Source organism: Phoca vitulina, unplaced genomic scaffold, assembly GCF_004348235.1.
Source record: "Phoca vitulina isolate PV1807 unplaced genomic scaffold, GSC_HSeal_1.0 scaffold53, whole genome shotgun sequence".
In the NCBI taxonomy this organism is placed as follows: Eukaryota; Metazoa; Chordata; class Mammalia; order Carnivora; family Phocidae; genus Phoca; species Phoca vitulina.
The window spans coordinates 10679024-10701100 of NW_022589756.1; the positions used below are offsets into that span (position 1 = coordinate 10679024).

Below are 22077 nucleotides of genomic sequence, written 5' to 3' on the forward strand. Positions count from 1 at the left end.
AGGCCCAAGGTCAGGCTGGGACTCAAGAAGTAAGTATAAGATGGCCCAGTGCCCTCTCTCCAGGGGGGCAATAGTCCATGTACATGCCTCTCTGTTAACATCACAGGGCATTCATTCACGATTCCTTTCCTAATATTAAGTGTCTACTGAATATATGCATTATGCAAAGAAAATCAGACGAGACATAGCATCTGTTCCTTCCCTCTGAAAACCTTAAAATGCAGTAGAAGAGTAAGATAAAAACACATTACGAATACAGAGAAAGCACTCAGTTTTTTAACACAGTGTGTCTGAAATCCAGTTTGTGAATTATTTGTTTGAACCCAGAATGTTTCCCCAGAAGTAGGGAACTCTCTGCGGTGGCTCTGCCCACACACAAATCTGGAACATCCTGCCAAGTGACATCAGTGACAATAAATCACCTTTACAGCCAACACAGTCCTTTCACCTACCCCACCTCTTTGCATTCTAGAAACACCCACCAGAGAGTCAGGAGGACAACTCTCAATAGCCACATTCCACAAGGGGGCCTGGAGGCCCAGAGAGAGGTTCTGAGACTCGCCTAAGGTGGGTCCTGCACTGGTGGGGCCAAGAGTCAAATCAGAGTTTCTGTCCCCAATCTCACATCGAGTGGAAGAAGAAGGAAGAAACCCTGTGCTCCCTCCAACCCTCGCCCTGGGACTCTGGGCAGAGGGAGAGTGGGACATACCCACCAGGCAACAACATGTGGGGTCAGGGTGGGGGTGGGAGGACGTTGGTGATCAGAGGCCAAAATATTTAGATGGTGCCAGGAGCTGTCTGCTAAAGTTGTCGCCATAAGCTGAAGGAAACTATGATTAGCATATTCCAAAATTAGGGTCCTATCTGTACTTTCCTGAGAAGAGTAATCAATCATTCATCATCTTGTATGATTAGTATCCAGTACGTTTCCCAGAATCCTAGTCCCTCTGGAATTCATACGCACGTGCACGATTTGAGTGTTGGGATTCCCTTCTGATGAATAATAATTAAGGGCTGTTAGGAACTCTGGAGGCTGTGTTTAAACAAACGTGCTTAACAAATGTTGGCTGAGAGCCAACTACATATCAGGTACTCTACTGGGTCTGGGGGGGTGGGATTGGAAGGGTGATTCTGAGATGTAGCCTACCCACCAAGACTTCACAGTCGAACCTGGGGGTGGGGGCACACCAGTACCCAGAGGACAGTTGTCAGAGGCGCCCTATGGTGACAGGGATCCTGGAAGTGCACCCCAAACCTACACACTCAGTGATAACATTTCCTGCTCGCCTGAAACAGCCCAGATTTAGTCTTTCACTCTAACACACGCACCAATCAATACCGAAGATGAATTAAACTGATGAAAATCAATCCTCAAACCAGTTTTTCTTTCCAGACCAAAAATTTTCATCAATAACAGAGAATTAAAAGATGTTACTAAAGTCGGATGCCAGCACTGCACGTAGTTCAATCACAGGTTGTGAGAACAGATTAAGAAGTAGAAACGTTTGGGCGCCTGGGTGGCTCAGTCGTTGGGCGTCTGCCTTCGGCTCAGGTCATGATCCCAGGGTCCTGGGATCGAGTCCCACATCGGGCTCCCTGCTCGGCGGGAAGCCTGCTTCTCCCTCTCCCTCTCCCCCTGCTTGTGTTCCTGCTCTCGCTGTCTCTCTCTGTCAAATAAATAAATAAAATCTTTAAAAAAAAAAAAAAAAAAAAAAAAAAGAAGTAGAAACGTTTGCCAAGAGGCTGTTCTGCTGGCTGTTGGCAGATGGAAAAGGACCAGCGTGGAGCCAGGAGTTCCCGGATCACCAAAGCTCCAGAGTAAAGCTGATGGCCCCAAGGGGAACTGTGCAATCTGGGTGGCCACTAGTGAGCTGCTCTGAGGCCGGTGACCCGGGGCTCTACTGCCCGTTGCCTAGGCCAGGAGTCCAGGCAGTAGGTTCCGGAACGCCACCAGAAAACAAGCCAGATACACAGAAAACACAGAGCGGTCTGTTTGGCTAGCTTGCAGAAGAGAGTTAGATAAAAAAAACTTGTTGAAACAGAGATACAGATGACATCGAGGGAGGTTAGGAATTACAGACTTTTAGTTGCCAAAGACATTTGAGCAGGAAGGTAGGTTTCCTTCCAAAAGAGCAGGTTTGCCTATTCTTGGGACTACAGGAGCCTGGAAGGTTTTTCAAATGTCCTACCCCTGAGATACCCACATGGCCCCTGCAACAGGTGTGCTCTGGATCAGCCCCAGCAGGAGCAGAAAGCCAGGAGCCAGGCAGGGAGGGTAGCAGAGAGCTGCGGCAGCAGAAGCCGTGCTTGAGGAGGTCCGTGCCCCCTATGGCCTTTCTCCCACCTCAGGCCTCCCACCTTGGCAGCACCCACACGGCCCCATGGCCCACAGTCACATACAACAGAGGAACTGTTGGGTCTAGTGACACTGACGATGGGACAGCAAGATCCACCCAGCGGCACTGCCCAGCCCTGCCCTGAGCTGACGGCACTTCCTGCCCCAGGAGTCATTCATTTATTCAATTTATCATTTCCTGGGCCCTGGCTTTGTGTCAGGCATTCTGCCAGATGTGGGAAATGGAGAAAGACATGCAGGTGATTATTGACTCATGGGCCCCGCCCTGGAGAGTATAGTCGAGCAGGAGAGCCCTACAGTCCATCAGCAAACATTCTCAGGGCACTTGCTATGTGCCAGAGTGACGCTGGGCACTGGGGACACCACCCCTGCCCCAGGAAGCTCGCAGCCCAGTGTGAGGGATAGGCAGAAGTAGGGTAAAGCGATACGTGCTACACAGCGGGTGAGCCCACCTCGGGGCCCTGGCCGCCAAGGAGAACTCGTCAAGTAGAAGCTGTGTGCCAGGCCCCAGCGAGGAGATAAGGAACTGCTCCTGAATGAAGTTTAACCACCAGAGCATCTGTAGGCGACAGTCTTCGGGAGCAGGAGGAGAACAAACCATGCTGAGACCCAGGATGAGGGAGGACAGGTGACAGAGGATTGGGAAAAACGACTGGAGTTTCAGCGGAAACCACAGTAGTGCTCCTGCAGGGCAGCAGGCCAGCCCTGGGCTCATAGCAGAGCCTGGGAACAGGAGAGGTTCCAAATGGTCCACAGGATGTGGCCAGTCGTCCCATTCCGGGAAGCTGAGGCAAGGCGGAGAGGGGAGGGCCACTTCAGTGCTGCCCCAGCCCCGCAAAGGGGTTTGCCCATGAGGTGGCCCATCATGTCTGGGAGTGGAAGTGAGAGAAGCCGGCTAAGGCTTGAGCTCTGGGAAGAAAATGGTGAGTCCATCCACCATCCATGGGTCTCTTGATTAGAAATTTCTAGCCAAGTTCTCCTTGCTTGACCCTACTCGGAAAGTAAATCGTGACTGGGCATAGACAAAGAACTTGGCCTTGAAGCTGCTCTCTAGGCCAGGTCTTTTAACTCAGGTCTAGGTCAGTTTCTTTTTCTGCCAAATGAAGTCCCTCCCAGGGTTGGGATTAAGAAAAATATTCCTAGTTTGTTTCTTCTTGGTGAAAGCTAACTCTTCCCAGTCAAGTTTGAGGACAGGAGGGACTATAATGACCCTGCCCCCACATTAGACAATGCCTCACACTTCACAAGGCATTGCACACACATCACACATCCACAGCTTTATCCTTGCGAAAATCCTGGGAGGTAGCTAGAACAGGTATTGTTGTTCCCAGTGTGACGATTAACAAAGTGACTGACATCCAAGAGATGTTTGCACACCCATGTTCATAGCAGCACCGTTCACAATAACCAAATGGTGGAAGCAGCCCACCTGTCCATTGTCCGACAGATGGGTAAACAAAATGCTATATATCCATGCAGTGGAATATTATTCAGTCTTAAAAAGGGAGGTCATTCTGACACATGCTACAATGTGGATGAACCTGAGTGAAAGAAACCAGTTACAAGAAGACAAGTACTGTATGATTCCACTTAATGCAGTAGCTGGAGTGGTCAGATTCATAGAGACACAAAGTAGAATGGGAGTTGCCAGGGGCTGGGGAAGAGGAAATGGGGAGTTAGTGTTTAATGGGGACAGAGCTTCAGTTTTGCAAGATGAAAGAGTTCTGGAGATGGATGGTGCTGATGATTGCACAGCAATGCGAATCTACTTAATACCACTGAACTGCACACTTAAAAATTAAGATGGCAAATTTTATGTTATTTGTATTTTACCAAAAATTTTTTAAATGTTTAATTTCTTTGTAAAAAGTGACTTGAACCCAGACATCCTGACTGTTAGGTCACTGGCCTGACCTCTACACCATCACCACGGGACACTGGAGAGAGCACACAGGCTAGGGTTAGACCGGCGACTGGGTGAGTCTCACTAGCCATGTGACCTTGCTCCTTCGCCTCTCTGAGATTCACTTCTAAGCTATAAATTGAAGCTCAGGACAGGCACCCAGGGAGATCCAGAGGGGGTAGTAAGAAAGGGTTCAGCAAAGTCCAGCAGGACCCAGGGTCTCGGTCAGCACAGGTGTTCACTGCCCACGAGTGGATGCACAGAAGAATGTCCACTTACCCCCTGCAACCTTGACTCCTAGGCCAGAGGGACGAGAAGTCCACTCCTTTAGAAGTAATAGCCTGACTCACTTGTTCCTTCAAAAACCAGAAAGCTGTGTCCAGCTGTCCGGAAATCTAAGCAGCACCATACAGTGGTCAGAGTAGAGGCTCAGGGTCTGACGGGCCTCGGGGTGGCCCCTTCTCCCTGTGTGACCCTAGGCACATCACTGCATTCCTTCAAGCACCACCTGGAAAGTGTGAGGCATCATGGCCCATCCTCAGGGTGGCTGAGAGGGTTAGACGGGGTCCCGGACTTAGAGGGCCAGCATACAGGAGGTCTCAGGAAGACCACGGAGAACTTCCTAGAAGGTTCTGGGGGCGATGTCCAGGGCCCACAGCTGCAGCTACGAGTTTGGGGCCACACACTGCCGACCTTGTGCCCAAGCTAAGGACAGGAAGAGTGAAGAAGAGTCCTACCTAAAAGCAAGCTGGGCAGAAAAAAAACCATGACTGTTAAGGATATGTTATGGATTGAACTGTGTCTCCCCCACCAAAATTTATTGAAGCCCCAACCCCCAATATGAATGTATTTGGAGGTAGGGCCTTTAAGAGGTAACCAAGGTTAAATCAGGTGATAAGGGTAGGCCCTAATCCAGTATGGCCGGTGTCCTTAGAAAAGATACCAGGGATGCATGCACACAGCAAAGGCCATGTGAGGACACAGCAGGAAGGAGACCATCTGCAAGCCAAGGAGAGGCACCAGAAGAAACTAAATCTGCTACTACCGTATTCTTGGACTTCTAGCCTCCAGAACCACAAGAAAACAAATTTCTATTGTGTAAGCCATTTAGTCTGTTATGGCAGCTCAAGCAGACAAAGGCCGGACATCATCAATCCCAAGTTTACGTCTCTGCTCAAAATCCTGAGTCTCTACCCCTCCCCTGCCCTGCCTCACTGCATCTCCCTGCACTGGCCTTCTCTCTATCCCTGACCCAGCTTAGCAACCACACCTAGAAAAGCACCATCCACTAAAATATAATGCCAGCCACAAATGTGAGCCATCTCTATAAGTGCATTTTCACATATATTATTGAAATTTATATTTCACATACATAAACAAACTTTCTAGTAGGCACAATAAAAAATGTCTTAAGAAAGTAAATTAATTTCATTTTTTAAGATTTTATTTATTTATTTATTTATTTATTTATTTATTTATTATTTATTTATTTATTTAAGAGAGAGAGAGTGGGGGAGAGGAGCAGAGGGAGAGGGACAAGCAGACTCTGTGCTGAGCATGGAGCCCAACACGGGGCTTGATCCCATGACCCTGAGATCACGACCTGAGACGAAATCAAGAGTCGTATGTTTAACCAACTGAGCCACCCAGGCACCCCAAGAAAGTTAAGTTAATTTAATTTTTTAAAGATTTTATTTATTTATTTGAGAGAGAGAATGAGCAGGGCGAAGAGTATAGGGAGAGGCAGAAGCAGACTCACCGACTGAGCTACCCAGGTGCCTCTAATTTTAATAATATATTTAACCAAATGTATCCAATTATCATTTCAACATGTAACCAATAAAAAGTTATTTCTGAGATATTTGACATGTTCTGTCTTTCAGTCTGTCTTTGAAATGTGTATTTTACACTCACAGTATATCTCAGTTTGGACCAACCTCATTTCAAGTGCTCAAATAGCCACACGTGGCCAGTGGCTGCCATGTTGGAAAACGCCCCACCACCAATTTTAAATATCACCTTCTTGTGAGGCCCATGCTGACCACTCTATTGGATAAACCCCTTCTGTCTTAGTCCATTTGGGCTGCTATAACAAAATACGAGGGACTAGGTAGCTTATACACAACAGAAAAGTATTTCTCACAGTCCTGGAGTCTGTCAAGTCCAAGATCAAGGTGCTGGCGGATTCAGTGTCTGCTAAGGACCCCTTCCTAGTTCATAGTCTTCTCACCATGTCCTCACATAGTGGAAGGGGCCAGAGAGCTCTCTGGGATCTCCTTCATAAGGGCACAAAGCCTATTAGTGGGGGGCTCTACCCTCATGACCTAATCATCTCCTAATACCACCACCTTGGGGGTTAGGATTTCAACATATAAATTTGGGGGGACACAAACATTCAGTCCCCCCACACACACACATGCTCCTAGCACAGCTCCCTTGCTCCACATTCCTTAGCATCTACTACCTTCTAACACACTGTGTAAGGTTCTTATCCACTGTTTGTTGTCCCTCTCCCTCCACTAGAGTGTAAGCTCTAAGAGGGCAGGAGGAGGGGATTATTGCCTGTATTTGTTCACTGAGGCATCCTGGGGGCCAAGAACAGTGCCTGGCACACACTGGGTGTTCAATATCTATTGCTGCATCAATGAATGGGCATGTGTGCACCATAATATTCAACAGGCACTCCTGCTGTGTAACCACTGTGTTCCTTCAGGCCCAGAGAAGTGGGGCACGCACAGGCCAGATAGCTAGAAAGAACCAGACCAAGAGTTTGACCCTAAGCCCAGGGTTCTTTTTGTTGGTTTTATTTGTTTAGCTAAACTAATTTCATCCATTTTAATAGCCTAAATTTCAGGCCTAAGGTTTCCTAAGCTTGGTAAGTATTTTTTATTGTGGCAATAATACATACATAAATTTATCATTTTCATCATTTTGGGGTAGTTTCAGTGGCAGTAAGAACATTTGCATTGTTGTGCAACCATCACCACCATCCATCTCCAGAACTTTTTCATCTTCCAACACTGAAACTCTGTACCATTAGAAAACCACTCTCCATTCCCCCTCCCCCCAGGCCCTGGCAGCCACTACTCTACTTTCTCTGTCTATGAATTTGACTGTTCTAGGTACCTCCTATAAAGTAGGGTCAAATAGCATTTATCCTTTGTGACTGGCTTATTTCACCTAGCATAATGTCTTCGAGGATCATCCATGTTGTGGCCTGTGTCAGAGTGTCCTTCCTTTTTAAGGCTGAATAATAGTCCATAGTATGGATAGAACACATGCTGTTTATCCATTCATTGTTGATGGACACATGGGTTACTTCCACCTTTTGGTGATTGTGCCAGTGTTCTTTTTAAAACAGCACAAATGGACAAGAGCTCCAGAGGCAGGAGCATTCCTGTTGGGAGATATCTTGACCTGGGTCTCAGAAGAAGTGCTTACACACAGGTTTGGGGAAAAGAAATTCAGGTTGTCTTAGTCTGCTCAGGATGCTATAACAAAAGCTCATACCTGGCTGGCTTAAAAACAAAAATTTGTGTTCTCATAGTTCTGGAAGCTGGCAAGTCCAAAATCAAGGTTATCGCAGGAGTCAGGCTCCGGTGCAGGCCCTTCTCCTGGCTGGCAGGTGGCTGCCTTCTCCCCGTGTCTTCACATGGCAGAGAGAGGGGAAGAGACCTCTGGTGTCTATGCCTCTTGTATGAGGACGCCAGATCAAGGCTCCACCCTAATGTCCTCATTTGACCTTAATCACCTCCTTAAAGGACTCATCTCCAACTCAGGCACATGGGTGGGTAGGACCTCAACATATGAATTTGGGAAAGACACAATTCAGTCCACAGCATAGGGCAAGGGAACAGCATGAACACCAACTGAGAAGTTTGCTCTGGCAATTGCAGGGGAAAGGGAACATGGGGTAGGAAGGCCAGCAGGGGGCCCAGAGCACAGGGCCTATACCAGGTGTTGTCCATGAGACTGGAGGGAAGCAAGAGATAGGAGAGGCAGGTGAGGCAACACTCAGGGCTCACTAGGATCGGAGAGATAGAATTCAAGCCCCTCTTAGCTGTGCCTCCTTCAAGTGGGTCACCCAACCCTCGACTCCAGGCTCCTTGTTTGGATATGAGGGGTGTATTTATCCTCACATTAAGATTTTATGCTTATGTCCACAATAGCCAAACTGTGGAAAGAGCCAAGATGTCCATCGATAGATGAATGGATAAAGAAGATGTGGTGTATATATACAATGGAATATTATGCAGCCATCAAAAAGAATGAAATCTTGCCATTTGCAACGATGTGGATGGAACTGGAGGGTATTATGCTGAGCGAAATAAGTCAATCAGAGAAAGACATGTATCATATGACCTCACTGATATGAGGAATTCTTAATCTTAGGAAACAAACTGAGGGTTGCTGGAGTGGTGGGGGGTGGGAGGGATGGGGTGGCTGGGTGATAGACACTGGGGAGGGTATGTGCTATGGTGAGCGCTGTGAATTGTGTAAGACTGTTGAATCACAGACCTGTACCTCTGAAACAAATAATACATTATATGTTAAAAAAAAAAAAAAAGAAGATAGCAGGAGGGGAAGAATGAAGGGGGGGAAATCGGAGGGGGACACGAACCATGAGAGATGATGGACTCTGAAAAACAAACTGAGGGTTCTAGAGGGGAGGGGGTGGGAGGATGGGTTAGCCTGGTGATGGGTATTAAAGAGGGCATGTATTGAATGGAACACTGGGTGTTATATGCAAACAATGAATCATGGAACACTACATCAAAAACTAATGATGTAATGTATGGTGATTAACATAACATAATAAAATAAATAAATAAATTTAAAAAAAGATTTTATGCTTGACTAATGCCAGCAGTGGGCTGGTAGGCTGGACCTAGGCTGGTGATGGGCTTCTGGGGACTCCCATGTGGAGGGTGGAGGAGACCATCGAGGATAAGCCTGATACTCTAGGGTAAGGACCAGTGCCCCATATAAAAATGGGGAAATGGATGGGTTTGTTCTCCGCCCCCCCATCCTCATCTTGGTGGCACCCCCCTGCAGAGAAGCCTACACAGCCTAGCACAGATGCAGAGGGAGAGCTCAGGATGGGAAACTATCTCTGTGTGTCTTAGCTCAGGCTGTGTGACAAAGTGCCACAGATTGGGCAGCTTAACCACGGGACCCTTACCGTCATGAATTCATCTAGTCCTAATGACCTCCTGAAAGCTCCATCTCCAAATACAATTACATCGGAGGTTAAGGCTTCAACATGCAGATTTTGGGGGCAGGAGGGTAGGCACAATTCAGTCCTTAGCACTGTGCTTTTTCAAAACCTCGAATCCAGGCTCGGGTACTTCTATAAGTCCAGCCAGAGCAGACACGGGCCCCATCCAGAGCAACGACACATGCCCCTCATCATGACCAGAAATTTCTGCTAGATTGTCAGACACGATCTTTTCTCAAAAATCATTAGCCTCTGGCAGTCAACACAGGGTGAGGGTTGGCCCAGAGGCTCTGGCATCACCCAGGCCCCAGTTCACCTCCCAGCCCTGCCATGTACCAGCTCTGTCCCTTAGGCAAGTCACAGCATCGGCACGCGCTGCATCATTATGTGTGACATGGGCCTGATCATGGTGTCGCGTAGTTGTGGGGCTGCTTGAGGGCTTCACACAGAAGCACTTAGCACAGCGCCCAGCTGGTCCTCAGCGCTCAGCAATGGTCATTCCAGGATCCTTGTCATCATCACCATTATTATTATTTGGAAGCAAACCACTTCTTTTCCAAATTCCGTAAAACCTGGTGTCATTGAAAGAAACTGGAATTTGGACTTATGCCTCCCAGGTTTGAGCCCCGACACCAGCACTTGCTTGCTGTCATCCTCAAAGTCCCTTATCCTGAGACCCACTTTTACCATCTGTTAAAGAGATGTAGTAATGCCCACGGTTGCAGGAGAATAAAACAAGAGGACAAATGCAAAACTGCCAACAAAGTAGAAATAGCTGCGAGTTACAACCCTTTATCCACAACTCCCAAATCCAAAAAGCTCAAAATCCAGAAGCTCTTTCGTAATTCTTGGCAGCGAGATCTGCCCTGAACCAACAGGAGGTTATTTATAATCTTTATGTGTGTGCACATTCTTGTGCTTTGCCCCAGAAACATTCATGAGTTTGATTACGAGGTGCTGCCCGGAATCCCACTGACGGTGTCCCACAGGACACACATACGTGCCATATCTCCTTCCGAAATGCCCGAAATTCTGAATTCCAAAACACATCTGGCCCCAAGCATTCTGGATAAAGGACCATGGACCCCTATGGGCAGTTCATCTTCGTCACCAAGCTCCAGGAGGACAGTGTAGGAGGAAGCTGGGCAGCGCCGGGCGATGGGTGAGGGTTCCATGCTTCCCGGTGCAGCAGGCAGGGCCCCAAGGCACAGAATGGGGAATTCCCAGGAGGTGGTGACCTTCCACACTCAGTTCCCCTTGGGTCACCTTTGGCTGAAGCGGCTAGAGCAGCCAAGGAAGAGGCTCGTGGCTCTCTTTTTTTCCTCCAGTCGCCTCTGTAAAGTAGAAACCCTCCACCCTCCTTGGAGAAGCCCCACTCTGCCTTCCCAGCTCCAGAGCGAAGCTGGGCACAGATTCTGGTCCCCATGGCAACCGCTCCAATCTGTGTCAGCATGAAGTCATCCGCTGCTGCTAAAATTAAAGGAGGGGGAACCCTCGCACACTTAGCCTTTTCTGCTCTTCGGAATCAGGACCCCAGGGAATTCAAAGACAAGAAGCTGAACTTGGGAACAGTCTCCCAGTGTTCAACCGCCCTGGCCACTGCGCTGCCCTGGGGGGCAAGGGGCAGGTGTGAGGACAGCACTTACTGTCCGGTGGAAGGGCCTCACCGTCAACCTTGAACCTGACCCCAAGCCACTCCAGATGGCTTAATTGTTAAAACTCTCTGGGGAAACATATTCTGCAACCTCTCTTGATACCTTACTCTAGGATTTATTGAGTCTCACTGAGTCTACTGGGAAGACAGGCCTATTTTAAAAATTTCATTTGGAAGGATAAAGTAGGGGAAGGAATTCCAGAGGGAAAGGAGAACTGACACTGGATTTCTTACTGTGAGCCCTGCGACTTTATTGACATCATCAACTTTAATCAGCATTGCAAGCCTGTGATTTGTTGCCACCGTTTTACAGCTGAGGAAATGAGGCCCAGAGAGCTCTAGTTACTACTCCAAGGCCACACAGCATTGGAATCAAGACTAGGATTTGGTCTACCTTTCTATCTGTGTCTTCTCCATTATGCCACCATGCTGCCAGCCACATGTGAGGGGTGGCTACTTCCTGTCACCAGACACCTTGAGGTCACTTGTAGTTCTAAGGAAGTGAAGGTTCAGGGGAGGAAGTGCATGTGTCTCAACCAGTGGGTGTGATGGGGCAGACTTCCCAGGACCCAAGTATCACCACTCCCTTCCTGTGAGTCCTGGGACGATAGCGCGCCCAGCACAGACCACGGATCACATTGCCAGTTCTTTTTGCTTCCACCTCTCTGCCCAGAGAGCCATTCTCTGGCTACAGGTAAGTCTGTGCTGGAGGCTTTACAGAGCATCCTCCCACCCCAGGTCCTCTGAGTGACCTTGGCTAGCAGGCTCCCCTTTGGCAGTCCCTACCAAGCCTCCACTCTGCGAGGGCTGGCCCTGGCTAGGCACTGAAGCTGGAGATCTCCCAGGCCTGACTGTTTGCAGCTCTAGAGTCCTGGCTAGACTGCCACCCCTCTCAATCCTGACAGAGTGAAATAAGCTACCAAACAAGATGGCCACAAGCACACACAGACAAGGCAAAGGCCTCTACTCCCTCCCAAACCAGCTCAGAAAAAACAGCTTGCCCCATCCCCTTTCCTACAGGAACAAGTGCACATCTTGGCCTTCAAGGCTCCCTGCTCTTCCACCTTCACATGTCTCTGCTCCAAATGCCTCTCTCCGCTGTTCCCCATACCTGTCCCTGCTCCAAGCCTCCAAACATCAGTGCAGTACTCCCGCTGCCAGAAACCAGCCCCTGCCCAGTGTCTGCAAGGCCCAGTGCCTCCCTCCTGGCCCATGCTGCCTGCCCTGTCCCCACAGCAGAGGTAATGCCATCCCTTGATGGCACTCTGACCAGTCTCACCACAGCACTCTTGCCTCAGAGTGAACACAACTAAGTTTTTCTGCCTCCGCCCCCAAGATCCCCCAAATGAGGTGGTTTTGTCCTAGGAGAAGTTCGATACCTGACAATCTGTTAAGGCATGGACGTGCAACTGGGGCCCCAACAGTCTAGGCAGGCATGTTGGCACTCCCCAGGGTGTGTCCGGCCCCCTTTGCAGTTCCTCTCCTGACGCTGTCCCCTCACTTACTGTCCATTGCTGCCCTGCTGCAGTTCCTAGAGCTGCCCTTCTTCCTGGCCTAAGGATCTCCCCACCTGAGGCCCTGTGTCACCATTCCTGGAACAGGCTTTGCTGAGCACATCTTGCACTGGCTCCTTGTCTTCTTCCCTCAGCTGACATGTGCTTTCTCTGACCACTGCCTTATCTATCAGGGGTCCCCACCTCACTGTCTTCTGATATAACAGCTGTTTCTTTTCCTCCACCTCCTGACTGATTGGTGCAGAGCCACTCACACCCTCCCTCCCCAGTTCCCTGTGCCTGACAGAGACCAACCTCAGGATAAGGGTAAAGGCTGGTCTCAATGGCAATCTAAGAAGGTCCTAGCAGTTGGCCACTGAGAGCCCATCTGCAGGTTCTTGGCATGCCAGGGATGGTGAGAGGGGAAGGGGATGCTCACCCAGCCAGCCCTGCAGCCTTCCAGTCTTACAGCTGTGGGATCATGGAGTGGACACCCAACCTTCCTATCCAGTCCCCAAGGCAAAGAGACCCTCCCATCAGGGCCCTGGCCCCACGAGCAGTCTATTCCAACCAACTTAGGCTAATGGCCAAATACACCTTCTGATGGCCAAGGCAAAGGGGAATGGGGATCACACCAGGATGACTGGAGAAGAGAGTGAACGAGGACAGGGAAACACAGCACCAAGGGACCTTAAAAGCACCAAACATTTTGCAGTCTGAGCTCTGCTCCTCTGGGGACAGGGAGCAGGACATGAAGACCCAAGTCTGATTTCCAGCCACTTACTCACAGGGAGGAAACACCTCCTCCCCATCAGAAAAGTGACCTCTGTGCAGGTGACACCCAATGCACACAGCCACGTGTGGGCATCTCCCTGCTGTTCTGCAACAGCAAAAGGAAGTGCGTGTGTTGGAAGCAGGGGTGGGGTACGACCTAAATGTTTACCAGTAAATGAAGAAATCTTGGTGCATCACCAAAGGGTTCGATTATGGGCTATATCAAACAACAGAATAAATGCAACTATTAAAAATAATAAAATAGATCTATACTTCTGACTTGAGAAATGTCCATTGTGCAAAATGCTGCAGAACAATATGTTATTTTTATTTTTGTAAAATAAAATTTTATTATCTCATTTTTGTAAAATAAAATCTGTGTATCTGCATATGAGTTTGACTAAGCATACAGATAAAATAGTCTGGAAGTTGACACCACACCACTAGTTAATAGCCATCACCTCTGGGATGGGAAGGGGATACTGGAGCCAAAAGAGGGGCAGGAAGAATGAAGATAATATGATTTTACTTTATACGCTTTGAATTTTGTTACAAAGGCTGCATAACATTTTGTCATAAAAACCAATAGGGGCACCTGGGTGGCTCAGTCGTTAGGTGTCTGCCTTCGGGGCTCGGGTCATGATCCCGGGGTCCTGGGATCGAGCCCTGCGTTGGGCTCCCTACTCGGCAGGAAGCCTGCTTCTCCCTCTCCCACTCCCCTGGCTTGTGTTCCCTCTCTTGCTGTCTCTCTCTCTGCCAATAAATAAATAAAAAATCTTAAAAAAACCAATAAAGGTAAAAAAAAAATTCAATAATCACCAAAGGTGCCCAAATACCCCAAAAGAGTGCGTGCTTGAGATCAGCATCCGTCCATGAATGGGCAATCTGCTGAAATGTTTGCAGAGACCCACCTCAAAAAGCAAGAAAAATGCCCACGTGCATATTTTAACTGACATATTTTTTTGTTCTTTGCCTAATTAGAAGAGCTTGGGTCTCTCCAGTCATTTCAGTTCCCATAATAAGATAGCTTCCCAGCAAACTAACAAAAAAGAGATCTCTTCTCACGCAATTTGTCCAAGCTACAGCGTATGCCAAATCAGGGATTTGTCTCTTTATAAGAAAGGACAGATTTTAGGAGGAGGGTAAAGAGAGAGGAAAAAAGAAATCAGAACATGTCAAAAGAGATATCTTTTACAATTCCAGTGACCTGATTATGGGGCTCATTTTAACAGTTTAACTATTTATCCATTTCTCTCAGCAGAATGTAATAATCAGAACTTCGAAGATGTCAAGTCAGGGGTCGCCACTGGTTTGAGTCTGTCCGCAGCCCATCGTCCTGGTGACAAGGTAGGCAGGCGCCCCTGGCTGGTCTCCACAGCCATCTGGACGACCCACTTGCACTTCTGTCCAGCTAGTCGGTCAAGAAGTCTCTGCTGAGCATTGGCTTGTGCCAGGAAATAGTTTGGGGAAGGAGACAGATAGCCCTGTCCACAAAAAGCATATAACCTAGTCAGAAAAAGAAGACCCCAGAGAGAATGCCATAATACCAGAGATGGTGGCTATCTGGCGGTTCTTTGCGGTTTACACAGCCTCTCCAGGCACCATTTGCATATTTGAGCTGCCAACCTCTTTGGGAAGGAGAATGGAGCTGCTATGATCCCCGTCTTTCACGTGAGGAAACCAAGGGGCGTAGAATAAGAGATGTATAATAAAACAACAAAGTGAACATTTACCACTGGTAAAGCAACACGAAGAATAATTGGGAGCCTGCAGTGATTCAGGACAAAGCCCTCCACAGCAAAACTCTGGGCAAGATTGAAACCATTCATTCTAGGGAACAGTACCACAGGGAACTTCTAGGGGCAGGGAGGTAGGTATCCACCACTTTCTAGGGTACTGACCTCAAAACTGGCATAGTTTCAATGAACAGAAGACCAAATTCTGGGAAAAGTAAAAATTACTGAGAAAAGCACGAAAATCACACTCTAAAAACCGCTGCTCCCAAGGAAACTGGAAGGTGCCAGAGAAATCCAGAAGGTGGACTTTAACTTCAGCATGACCTGAGCTTCCTAATGCACTAATCACACAGATGGAATAAATCTATTCCTGCAGGGGCAGAGTTACGCAATTCTCTGTGATCCAATGTCAAATAGGTTATCCCTTGATTAAGGTCTTAGTATGGATGAGAGTTTTATTGAAATGATTTTCCATTATCTGCATGGCAGTTCATCACAAATATATTTGGCCCAGTGTATTTCAAATATGATTTGCTCACACATCAAAATTGTGGGCATTTAACTCGTTTTGATCAAGAAATTAAATGCATCTTGCCTTGCCTCCTCTCCTGGGGCTGTCCTATCCCAGGAGCTCCTGAGCCTGCAGGCTCCGAGGAGCCCTCAGTGGCAACTCTGCTCAGCCTGGCTTCTCTCTCCTCTCCCTACGGCTCCCCACCCTGAGCTCTGACCATCAAGTTGAAAGGGAACCTTCCAATCAAAGAAGATGTAAACAAGAATAAGCCCAGTCAGCTTAATGGGGAGATAGAGAAGCTTTAATGTGCATTAATTAGTAGGGGGCACACTCTGCAATAGTTCATTAGGAGTCAATGTGAGTCCTACTGTTTCCCCCAGTGCTACTCAGGCTGCGGCCTCGCTGCCTTGGTCGAAGGCGGCAAAAGCACATGCTCCTTGTCCTCCGCGGCAGGGTGAGATGCCAGCCGGACAGAGGGGCAGGACACAGTTCATTGAACCCAGCTGAGGATGCTCCTGCCTGCTTGCCCTCTCAGCTAAGACCCAGGAGGTCCTACAGCCAGGGACCCCAGGTGGAGGGGAGCCAGAAGTCAGACCAGTGCCGTTTGGGCTCTGCTACCTAGGACAGCTCCTTCCACAGCCAGACTACGCCGCTGTGTGCCCAGGAGCAGTGAGCTGGGCGTAGGAAATTTAAAGAGATGGTTTCTTCTGAATTTAGAAAGGTGGTCTGCCCTTGCTTGTGGGAGGGTGTCTGTGAAGCCTAGCTTCACTCCTTGTAAGCTCTTGCTGACAACTGAGAGTCCAGAACATCTCACTTGGTCGGGGTGGGGCTCAAACACTCATGTGCAGTCACTTGGTGCTGTGTTATAACAGCAGGAGTAAGAGTCTGGCAAAGTTAGAAGGGGCTCAGTTAAGACCTCTGGCAAATGTCAAATCTGAGCTGAAATAATGTGGGGTTCAACTTGCAACCTGGGAGAAGATCATGAAAAAGTGACCCCCAAAGCCTCCCTTCGGCTCTTGGCACCCAGCTTTCCCAAATTCCTCCAGATTAGGACACTGCAGAGACTTGACAAAGCCCACATATTCAGTGGGCACACCAGGCTTTCCTGAACAAGGACTGGGCCATATTGTTACTCTGGTAGCTCAGAGTTCAAGAAGCCAGAAAGGAGGGTTTCCTGGCTGGCTCAGTCAGCAGAGCCTGCAACTCTTTACCTTGGGGTCATGAGTTCAAGCCCCACGATAGGTGTGGAACCTACTTAAAATAAAATAAAAATAAAATTTAAAAGCCAGAAAGGGTCCCTGGTGGTGGCCTTTGGTCTGCTTCTAGCTTTCTCCTACAAAAGAGAGCCTGATCAAGGGGAGCAAGGCTTTCCCACCTCAGTTATTAAAGGCTGCAGCATCCTCACTGGGGTCTGGACTTTATTTTTATGACATTCCAGGGTGGGCTACCCCCAGCCAGGGTCAAAGCTTTCCCTAGCAACCTGCCTGGGCCAGAGTGCAAAACACCAGTGCTGGACTGGGTTTCCCCTTTCGGGCCTGGGAATGCCTTCCTGGGGGATGGGGCAAGGAACTAGTTCAACGTGGAAAAGTCACCTGCATAACGATGTTAATGCCAGCATTGTATGTCAAAGTTAAAAATTTTAAATCGACCTAAGTGCCCAAAATAAAAGGTATGCTTAGTATCAACAAGAGCTCTGGTAAGCTGTCATAAAAGTAATTATGAAAAACACATAACTATAAGGGGAAGCCATCTGAATATTATATTAATTAAGAAGGGGAACATGGAATTGAATACCACTAGGATTATAACTATGTATTTCAAATTTTGTAAGGGAATGCAGAAATATATATTTTTAATATTTCTGCATTCCCTTGCAAATTTTAATTTATTTAAATACATTTAAATAATTTGATTAATTTACATAAATCTAAATTTATTTGATTTATTTAAAGCTCTTGAGGCAGGGAATTATAGCTTTTTTTTTAAAACTCCTTTAATAATATATTATTTTTATAATAAATAAAATTGAAAAAAAATAAGAAGCCTGCTAAAAAAGGGTCCTAGATGGAAGTCCCTAAGTCCTGGCTCCTAGTCCTGTCTCCGCTCCATCTCACCACGTAGCCTTGGACACGTATCTTGGAGTCTCAGGTTCCACAATTATACACTAAGTAAATTACACAGTGAAACTCAGTCAGTGGAGCTGACTTCCTACAGTTTTGTCCACCCACAAACAGTGTTAACTGACCTAATTAGACCATGACTTCGACCATCGATATTTATCAAACCAAGGGAGCTGGAAATCTGGCCAGAACACCATCTGTGTATAGTGTTCCCTCAAGAGCTCAGAGTAATTTGCCACATACGATTTTAGCCGTGCTTGACTCTCCTGTGCACAAATAGAAGCTACTAGATTGCTTCAAGGCTGGATCACTTAGCACTTCCCAGAATTTAGGAATGATGTATACTGTCATTTATAAATAAAACTCCTGTCTCTAAGAATCCCACTATTTACCACAGAACATATCCTAATTGGGGGGAGGGGGGACCTATTTACTCAGACAGCACTTCATATTTACATAGCACCTCACGCTAATGAAACATCTACCCGAACTTAATGATGAGATGAAGGTGTAAATTTAGATCTCCACCCACCATCCTGGTGTGTTTTTGATTCAGTCCAAATCTGTTTGAAATAAGTTACGAGACTTCACCAGCTTTCCAAGTTAATGTGTGGGATCTATTTTTTCCCTTTTACAAAGAGGCACTTGCCAGTAACAGTTTCGCAATTTCTCAAAACTCGGAGAAGGTTCTGTGTACTCTTCAGTGGCAGTAACCGGGACTGTTGCCAGCTTCAAAGGAAGGGGGAGGCGACTCACACACAAGAGGAGATGGAAGAGAACGCTAATGTGCTTTGTCTTCCTCACGAATTTGCACTCGGTCAGCTCCCAAGGAAACATTGGCTTATGTCTATGAAATAAAGTATTTTCTGAATAATGGAATCCAAGTGACGCCAATGATCTATCTGTGAAGGAAATCCCAGTCACCTCAAAAACAAACCTTTGAAATCTAAAGCCCCCCATATTCCAGCTGCACCCCTACACTGTTTCTCAGCTCCCAGCCCTCCTCTCTGCCTGGGGTCACCACCTTTTCTTTCTTCCAGGCTCTCCTTTCAGGCTTTCCTGACCCCTCTCCATCCTCCCCATCACCCCAGAATGGTCTGCATAAAGCTCTATAAGTATGAGCACTTATCTCATCCCATTACCCTTACAAATTTACATCAATGCTCCCCAGTATTAGATGGGGAGCTATTTTAGGGCAGGGCTATGTCTTCCTCATTTCTATGTCCCTGGCAACGGGCAAGGTTCCTCCTTTGAATTAGCGGGTATTCGTGGCATGCCAGCTCTGTGTGCCAGGGGCACTGTTCCTGCTCTCAAGGAACCCCCAGCCCTGGGCAAGGGAGCTGGCCTGGGGAGGGTGCTTAGGATATGTTTGATCGATGTGAAAAGGATATATGTGTGTGTGTGTGGTGACTGCATTGATCTTCACATCAATCTCATGCAAAAAGCTAGTTTTCCTCATTTTATAGATGACAGCACCAAAATATCCAAAGGCATATTGGCCAGGGGTGGAAGAGTGGAGAGTGGACAATGATAGAAGGTCACCATAAGGTGACCCCAGTGTGGTACCAAAGAAAAAGCCTACCAGAGATCAGGCTGCTGGTAACCTTTGCTTTCTGGGCCAGGCTTGGTTGGCCATGGGCTCAGACTGCCACCCACCCACCTCTCCTCAAAGATTCTTATCTCTGGGCCGCCAGTGTGGACCTGGGAGCGGTTGTGGCCTCCATTCTACCATCTTTCCCCACTTTCTTCACACGTCCGCTCCAACAATCTCTTCCAGAGGAAGGCTCAGTGGGAGCAAGTTGACTCAGCTCTGTTCCCTTTGCTGGGGGCATCAGTATCCAGCTCTCCAGAGCTCTTAGCCAGCCAGTGTGTCCCAGGGCAATTGTCAAAGATCTTCCCCATGGCTTCCGTGGAGCCAGCATTCAGCACATCAGCAAGACTGCTGTTTCCCAAACTGGGGTCCACAGATGTTCTGCCTCAGAATCACTTGGGGAGCTGTGAGAATGCACATAAGCCTCACCCCAAATCTACGGAGTCAGAATGTCTGCAGGCAGCACCCAGAAATGTGTGCAGGTGGGAGGAGGGGCCAGGAGTGTCTGCAGGTGGGGACTGAGGAGTCTCTTCAGATGGGACCCAGGGTTTCACAAACCCCTCGGGGAATTCTTATGCTCACTGAAGTCTGAGCAGCACTGACAGAAGGAACTGCGGCTCCCCTTCAGTGAGTGGGCCCGGGTTCCCTGGAGGACACTCTCCGTACATGCTCACAGCACTGCCAGTTCCCTCAGTTGAAGAATTAAGAACGAAACCAAATGTGTTTTAAAAAAACAAGTAGAATGCATATCCCTGACCCAGACTCTTGCTAAATGCACTCGCTCGGTAGTTTAATGAATGGGTGCTTAAGTAGAAGTAATTTTTTTTTTTTTTTGAGAAAGAAAATCACACGACAGGTAAACACAGAAGTTGAATTTGGCTGACCCAGGGAATGTTCTGGAAGTCTAAGAACTAATGAGCCAGGACCCAAATCCCTGGCATACAGTAGGTGCCTAAGCAGTGCTAATTGTTGTTATCCATAAATGACAGCCTTCCGCAGAGGTGGGCATGAAATGCGGAGATGCTCATCAGAACTGCCTCTTGTCATTTTATTAGCACGGTCCCGGAAAAGGATCTTAATGGGATGAAGGCACAGCATCACGCCCAGCCCACGGTAAGACAACCCTGGACTGAGACATCTAAAATGTCAGAAAGAGTAAAAAGCTGTCAACGGCATGAAGTCGAGTTGCCCACACTAGACAGCGGCATGGTGAGGTTAAGTGACTTACCTCAGCTACAAAGTAAATCCCCAGCGGAGGCAGGAATATAACCCAAGTCTCCAGTGCCCCGCTCTGATAGTATCTCTTTTCTAGATCCTGCTGCCTCCTCAGTGAATGGGGAGACTTCAAATAAAAAGTCAGCACAGTAGTTTGGTCTGTTGTGAAGAGAGGCAGTGGTGTGGCTGCTGTCTGCATCCTATGAAAAGATTGAATGCTAGAAATATCTGAAAGTGAACAGAGACCTTGGAGGTCACCTGGCCAGACCCATCCCGCAGAGATCAGTCCTGTCCCTCGAGATCTTCGGGGCATGGCTCCGAGGCAGAGACAGCCTCCCACAGAGATCTGCCTACACTCTAGGGCTAGAGGTGTGAACAAGTGGAACCCATGAACCCCAAACTGCTCCTTGCTCCCCACAGCACCCCACCCCCCATTCACTCATTCTCCTCTGTCTTGTCCTCACCTCACTGTTCTAAGGTCTGAAATCTGGTACATGTTAGAAGTCTTTCTCTATAGCGTGCCTCCTTTCCTCCTACCAAATCCTATAACATCATAGTGTGGGAACTCAGTGTTTAAATATTGCTAAATTTACCCTTCAAGGAGGCATTCAATTATGGTCTCAGTGAAGAACATTTTTGGATGCTATTACTGCTTAACCGCCCACATCCGTTCTCCCCCTTCTTCCTTGATAACAAAACTCTGAACTTGATGATTTTGTTTCCCTCAGGGAAAGTGATGGATCTCAAGTCCAGGGTAGATTCTAATTTTCCTCTATCAATCCCAACAATGCCATTCCTCCTGCCAGGGATTAACGTTAGGCACAGCAATATGAAGGATTCTGGCCAAGGAGACATGGTGGAAGCTCCTCAGGGGATCTTATGGAAAGGGTTCCTCCTCCTAAAAGAGAGACACATGGAAACCGTCTCTTCTTCTGCTGGACACTGTCATATCTCAAAATTACACTGGGGTCAGCGAAAGCCATTTTGCAAAGGGAGGGATGTCTGGGGAAGACGGCCAAGTAGACGGACCCTGAGCAATCACAAAGGGAGCCAGGCTGACATTATGACGATGGCAGAGCAGAAAGATGGAAGGAACCTGGGTCTATGATGTCATCTTTGAGCTACTGAATTGACCAATCCTAGGGTCACATTACCTAGTGGCTTCATGTTAAATGACACGATGCATTTTCCTTATTACATAGGCTACTTGGAAGTGTGTTCTCTGCACCTGTAGCCAAATGCACTCTAACTGATTAGCAATCTCCCTTCTCTTAGCATTTAGTTGATGAGACAGAATGTAACCAACACCAATTTCCAAACTACACACAGGACCAACATAATACATATTAGTGTAAATGTTTAGCAGCTTCGAGATTCTTCTTATGTGATTGGAACGTAAATTAAACTCCCTCAATTTTCAAAAACCTAAATCCCTGGTGGAGCCTTTTACACTTAGACCACAATAAATGGCCTCCTGGTAAATGGGACATGCATGATGTTTAATGG

The 22077-nt window shown here is 47.7% G+C and overlaps 1 protein-coding gene across 1 annotated transcript in view; it reads right to left on the reverse strand.

Annotated features, from left to right (window-relative positions):
- Positions 1–22077, reverse strand: part of XKR6 (XK related 6) — a 310755-nt gene that overhangs the window by 172009 nt on the left and 116669 nt on the right. The window lies entirely within an intron of this gene.